Below are 7,054 nucleotides of genomic sequence, written 5' to 3'. Positions count from 1 at the left end.
GGAAACAATTTCCGTAAAAGCGTAGTACAAGATGGACAACCTCATTTTGAAATAGAAGATCTCATTATAAAAATGGCCGCATGAACGCCATACAAGATATACGATCTCATCGTAAAATATACAGCCTCATTACCCAGGCGTCAGAGGCAAGAGCAGCCGGCTAATGAAAAATTTTATATCCCCTAGTAATTCTGAGGGAGGAAAAAATTGCTCTACAGGCTGACGTTTAGATTAATAGCGCTCACATCAAACAAGAAGTTTTAACGCTTTCCAGCGCCAGCGCTGGAAGCCTTCCAGTGTCTAGAATATTACTCACTGACCTTGTAGACTTTCCGGCCGTGATGTGACCCAGGCTCCCTCCAGACTCTTGGGTAAATGGTCAAGGGAACTCACATGGTCTAGGTTTCTGGCAGTTATCGAAGGCCGCGCATTCAAGTCATGACTAGACCCCTAATGTTGGCTAACCTGATAATAGACTGAATAAACAGCTGTGTAGCGAACATGCAGCATTTATCCAAATACTGACGGAATCCAGTATTGCTTTGTGTCCAAATATCGGATCACTGGTGTTCAAGAAGCATTTTGCCGTTTTTGATAATAAACAAAATCAAAACACGTAAATTTTCTTATATTTAGGGCGACTGATGCATGTAAATGTAAAAGAAATGTGAAAAAAACCGAAAATTCCATAAGCTCACATTAACGGTATGGACAATTACAGAATCTGAAAATCCACGTCCATGCGAAGGTAAAACAGTAACTTCTTCAGTCTGTGAGAGAGAGAGAGAGAGAGAGAGAGAGAGAGAGAGAGAGAGAGAGAGAGAGAGAGAGAGAGAGAGAGAGAGCAATCCTCATCTAGAACGACGGAAATAATCTGCCAGACTTATGAAAACAATGTTTAAAGTGTGTAAGAAGTGAATAACATTTATTTAGGTCACACGGAGCTAGAACAAGAGGCCCACAGTCCGCCACTTGAAATGTAACGAGATTGTAATTTTATATTATATATAACACTTTAAGCCTACACGCTCCAAGGGGCGCACAAACACAAACATATCTATCTATCCATCTAGTATAATACACACAATAATATATATATATATATATATATATATATATATATATATATATATATATATATATATATATATATATATATATATATATATATATAGATAGAGATAGAGAGAGAGAGAGAGAGAGAGAGAGAGAGAAATTCTCCGGTCACTGAGAAATGCTCGTAGCTCTTAACCTTTAGTGTTTAGTGCAAGTAGAAAACAACTCACAATTTTCAGTTAGCGACGAATTATTACTGACTCGGCACGTCTGCGCAGTCCAAAGCTTTAGCTATGGGAAAGATATTTACGCCATGTTTCACAGAAAAGCAAAAATCCTGGTGATGGCTTTAATCCCACGAATGGGAGCTTCTGTTCGCTATAACAAAGAGAGAGGGAAAGGGGGATATTCATTTAAAGTGATGAACTCCTTTAGTAATAAAGTTTTCCCAAACTTTGAAGAGTAATTAAAGTTTGAAATACATTAACGAAGGCGGCCTACCTACCTCTTCCTATCTACGGCCCCGCCATTGACTTGGATAAAATCTGCCACCGCTCTTTTTTTTTTTGTCTAAGTTTTATTTGAAATACAACTTTAACCGAGCCAAGGCTAGCAAATGGGTGGGGATGGGGGTCGTGGGGAAGGGGTGGGGGTGTAGGCAAAGGCGATTAAATTTAGACAACACCAGCTTCGGGTTAATTTGAATGGAATCATTTTGGTTTATAAAGGAAGAAATGTGGTTGTTTATTAGACAACGTTGAATTCGCTTTCTCTGGAGAAGAAGCTGACGATTTAAAGACAAGTAGCGTAATACTTCTCACTACTTTTTATAACGAGTAATATTAATCCTCGAACTCGATTCCCCAACAGGATGTGCTACCGGAAAAAAAAAAAAATCAAGGGGGCGGCAAACAATGATTACAAGACCAGCTGGCCTTCACTTGGCACTTCAAGTCCTTGGCTTTGTATCAAAATGATCTATTTATTTAGCTAATTTTCTATAACTATCATACGTGCAATTAAAGTCGACGACGAAAGGTTCAATATGAGCGTCAATCTTTTTCTCAGAGATATATTTTTATCACGTGCTTACTCAACTGACCAACTATATCAACAAGTTTCCTGAGATACTTAGACTTACTGTAATGATCATTCAGATTACCTCTCGAAATATTTGGTAAGCCTACCATAGGTCCAATCATGAACATTATTCTAAACAGATGAGCTGCATGTACCTTGTGTTCCCGCCTGGGGAAAGTTTACTGTAGCCTATTTGTCATTTAGACCTAATTTCTGAAGATTGTACTTACCGTCATGTTTCCATTATACTGAGCTGATGACAACGAAACGAAGTCCCCTGTGTTTTAGACCTCACTATGGCGTTATCGGTTATTTCCTGTATCTGAGTCTTTTCACATGACGTTTTTGCCACGTTAGTGTTAGTAGTAGCATTGTACCGTACGAGAATGCAACCAATGGTGGTGGTTTATGCTGTGCCTCAAGTCTTCCGTGTATGTTAGTGCAAATAAAGTAGCTTGCCCTTCCTTCTCCTGCCGTACAAAAATGGTGACTGGAACCAGTGATGGCAGTGACGTATGTTGTTGTCGAACAGCCAATGGCGTGGCTTTATTCTACAAACGCGGCCAGGGTTATAATAATATTCACAAGAAGAAGAGTATGATATTGCCTGGATTGAGCGCGTAACTACTCCATGCGTAAGATATTTTATTATCTTGCACTTCTTTTAAGCGCAATGTCACTTAAAATGTGTCAAAATTACTTTATTGTTGTAACTTTTTTCTAGTCATACCCCAGTAACGTTTCCATGCCAAGAAAAAAAAAAAAAGATTGTCTAGGCCAACTCTCGAGGTCGTCTGTTTGTTTACAATGTGCTGAGCATGATGGGAAAAATCACGCGTTGGCACAACTTGTTTCCGACTTCTCAAACAACACTGCGGTTGAGAGTAGAGTCCCAAAATCTTTCGTTAGAGCAACTTGTTACGTTAAGTTTCGTTGTAGAGATCATTGTGTGTCTTAGTGGATCCTGACCGTGACAAAAGTGATTGTAGGGAGCTACCGGAAAATGCGTCGTCTGTCAAGGTTCAGAGGAGAGAAGACCAGAGCAACATGTAGTGGTAAACCAAGTTGAAGCGGTTGCCTATGTTGGTAAGGTATGTTTTACCATATAGCATTAGCTTTTAGGAAGTGTGAATAATACTAATCTCTACTTTCGAATGACTATGGTCTACTAAGCAGTCGTTGGGATAATAGCTACATGGCTAAAATCTTTACTGATTGTCGCTAAATGGGTCTGTGGGAGTGTTTAAAGGGTATCGTTCACCATCAGCCTACAACTCGAATCTCGTGATTTCCCATGATGACGCCAGAGTCTCTATACATTCTTATATTAGTGCAAACATCTTTTGTTTCGCTTGATTCGAGGTTATTTTGTTTTGCTTTATGCTGAGCGACTAATATTTGCTCTATTTATCAGGATTTGTGAAATGGAGTTCTTCCTTAACAGTTAGTGGGATAGTTAGTTTCGAGTACTATAGTATCTTGAATTATCAGCGCTCATATTGGAAAAGCCGCATTTGCTGGAAATGTTGAATACAAATATTCAAATCACTGTCCATAGTTTGAGAAAGCTAAATGAAAACAAAAGTGCTAAATCATCATAAAAATACAGCTGTAATAACATTAAAAAAATATAAAACAAGAACAATCTTTATTAGAAGGAATAGATATATTTTTCTCTTAAATGAAAGCTGAAAAGAAAAAAAAAACATAATTTAAATGTTGATTATATCAGTAACGACAAGAAAACAAGAAATAAAGCAGAATGAAAGCTAAGAAGAGCTTCAGTGAAATGCACACACACAGACTCGGCTAAGAAGTGTTATAAAAGTAATGAATATGGAAGTGCGCACAATGACTCCCGCGACCGTTAATCATCCCTCTTCGGATTCCGCAGGACAAATGACCCGTATCTAGGATGACAAATTGCTCCTTTTCCCCTTTCAGCCGACATCTTTCCCCTCTCAAAAATAAATGGAAGCGGATCCACAGCGGGAAAGGAAAACCATGAACTGGAAGTATTTTAGCGTCGAAATGTGTCGGGGTGTCGGTTTACTCCCAGAAGCTTCGGTGTACATTATCCGTTAGCCCGAGGCTCTTAAGAAGCGTTGCTTTGAAGAGCTCGGTGCTCATAAATTTCACGTTACTGGAGACGTAATTACTTTACCGCGAGAGTGAGGTACCAAGGGCAATTAGTGTCAGTTTTGTTTTTGTTATTTTGTTAAGTATTGTGAAGGCAAATTCCTTTGAACGTGGAATTAGTATTACGTTATCAGCATCTTTCACGCTCTTCCTCTCTCCTTTTGTTTGGTCATCTCGGCCATTATTGTGATCCATTACCACTAGCACCAGACTGATAACGCCTATTGCAAGTTTAGGTGGCTGATTTTTAGTGTCGGTGGTGACTGATATAACATTTTAATGCTGATATTCGGGAAATATTTTCCATGTGGATTAATGACCATAGATTCGGTTGCTAATTTTCTGTGCTCCCTCTTCAAAAATGGATATCACTCCTCTTTTTTTGGTGCTACTTTGAGTAGTGCTTCAGAGAGCTTAATTCTCTAGGTTCGTAGCACATGGGCTTCCGATCTCTCAGATACTGCGTGTTCTTTTGTAACTGTATTCCCTGTATGGGGTAGTCTGCTGTTTTTGGGAGGCAGGCCTGTCAACATCCATAGTATTTTTTTTTTTCGAAGTTGACGGTATAAACGGCAGCCGATGTTACTAGCTTGGAGGCCAATCAGGACAAAGATTAGGTGATATCACCTGCAGATAAATACCATTTACTCCCGCTGCCCATCTTCCCTTAACACAAGCACATACACATCGGTCTACAAGAACTGAGGCTCAATAACACATTTTTCTCGGTAAACTGACATTTTTCTGTCTCAGACACCCTTGCGCATCTCGTCTTAGTCTCATCCCAATAAAAAATTGATAGATTGACAATATTTAAAAAAGAATTTCCAGTTAAACTGACATTTTTCTGTCTGCTGTCTTAGTCTCATCCCAATAAAAATTCATAGATTGACAATATTTAAAAATAGAATTTCCCGCTAAACTGACATTTTTCTTTCTCAGACACCCTTGCGTGTCTTAGTCTCATCCCAATAAAAAAATGATAGATTGACAATATTTAAAAAGAATTTCTCTAAACTGACATTTTTCTGTCTCAGACACCCTTGCGCATCTCGTCTTAGTCTCATCCCAATAAAAAATTCATAGATTGACAATATTTAAAAAAAGAATTTCCCGCTAAACTGACATTTTTCTGTCTCAGACACCCTTGCGCATCTCGTCTTAGTCTCATCCCAATAAAAAATTCATAGATTGACAATAGCGAAGTTAAACTGACATTTTTTCTGTCTCAGACACCCTTGCGCATCTCGTCTTAGTCTCATCCCAATAAAAAAATGATAGATTGACAATATTTAAAAAGAATTTCCCGCTTAAACTGACATTTTTCTTTCTCAGACACCCTTGCGCATCTCTGTCTTAGTCTCATCCCAATTTCATAGATTGACAATATTTAAAAAGAATTTCCCGCTAAACTGACATTTTTCTGTCTCAGACACTTTGCGCATCTCGTCTTAGTCTCATCCCAATTTTTTAGATTGACAATATTTAAAAAAGCCCGCTAAACTGACATTTTTCTGTCTCAGACACCCTTGCGCATCTCGTCTTAGTCTCATCCCAATAAAAAAAATGATAGATTGACAATATTTAAAAAAAGAATTTCCCGCTAAACTGACATTTTTCTGTCTGAGACAGCCTTGCGCATCTCGTCTTAGTCTCATCCCAATAAAAAATTCATAGATTGACAATATTTAAAAAAAGAATTTCCCGCTAAACTGACATTTTCTGTCTCAGACACCCTTGCGCATCTTGTCTTAGTCTCATCCATAGATTGACAATATTAAAAAAAGAATTTCCAGTTAAATGACATTTTCTGTCTCAGACACTTTGCATCTCGTCTTAGTCTCATCCCAATAAAAAAATGATAGATTGACAATATTTTCTGACATTTTTCTTTCTCAGACACCCTTTGCGCATCTCGTCTTAGTCTCATCCCAATAAAAAATTCAGATTGACAATATTAAAAAAAAAGAATTTCCCCTAAACTGACATTTTTCTGTCTCAGACACCCTTGCGCATCTCGTCTTAGTCTCATCCCAATAAAAATTCATAGATTGACAATATTAAAAAAAGAAACTAAACTGACATTTTTCTGTCTGAGACAGCCTTGCGCATCGTCTTAGTCATCCCAATAAAAATTCATAGATTGACAATATTTAAAAATAGAATTTCCGCTAAACTGACATTTTTCTTTCTCAGACACCCTTGGCATCTCGTCTTAGTCTCATCCCAATAAAAATTCATAGATTAACAATTTAAAAAAGACATTAAAAAAAGAATTTCCAGTTAAACTGACATTTTTCTGTCTCAGACACCCTTGCGCATCTCTGTCTTAGTCTCATCCCAATAAAAATTCATAGATTGACAATATTTAAAAAAAGAATTTTGCTAAACTGACATTTTTCTGTCTGAGACAGCCTTCATCGTCTTAGTCTCATCCCAATAAAAAAAATTGACAATATTTAAAAATAGAAGCTAAACTGACATTTTTCTTTCTCAGACACCCTTTGTCTTAGTCTCATCCCAATAAAAATAGATTGACAATAAAAAAAGAATTTCCAGTTAAACTGACATTTTTCTGTTTTTCTGTCTTAGTCTCATCCCAATAAAAATTCATAGATTGACAATATTTAAAAATAGAATTTCCCGCTAAACTGACATTTTTTTCTCAGACACACCCGCATCTCGTCTTAGTCTCATCCCAATAAAAATTCATAGATTGACAATATTTAAAAAAAGAATTTCGTCTTGCGCAGTCTTAGTCTCATCCCAATAAAAATTC

Source organism: Macrobrachium rosenbergii, chromosome 42, assembly GCF_040412425.1.
Source record: "Macrobrachium rosenbergii isolate ZJJX-2024 chromosome 42, ASM4041242v1, whole genome shotgun sequence".
Lineage (NCBI taxonomy): Eukaryota > Metazoa > Arthropoda > Malacostraca > Decapoda > Palaemonidae > Macrobrachium > Macrobrachium rosenbergii.
This window is presented reverse-complemented; position numbering follows the sequence as displayed.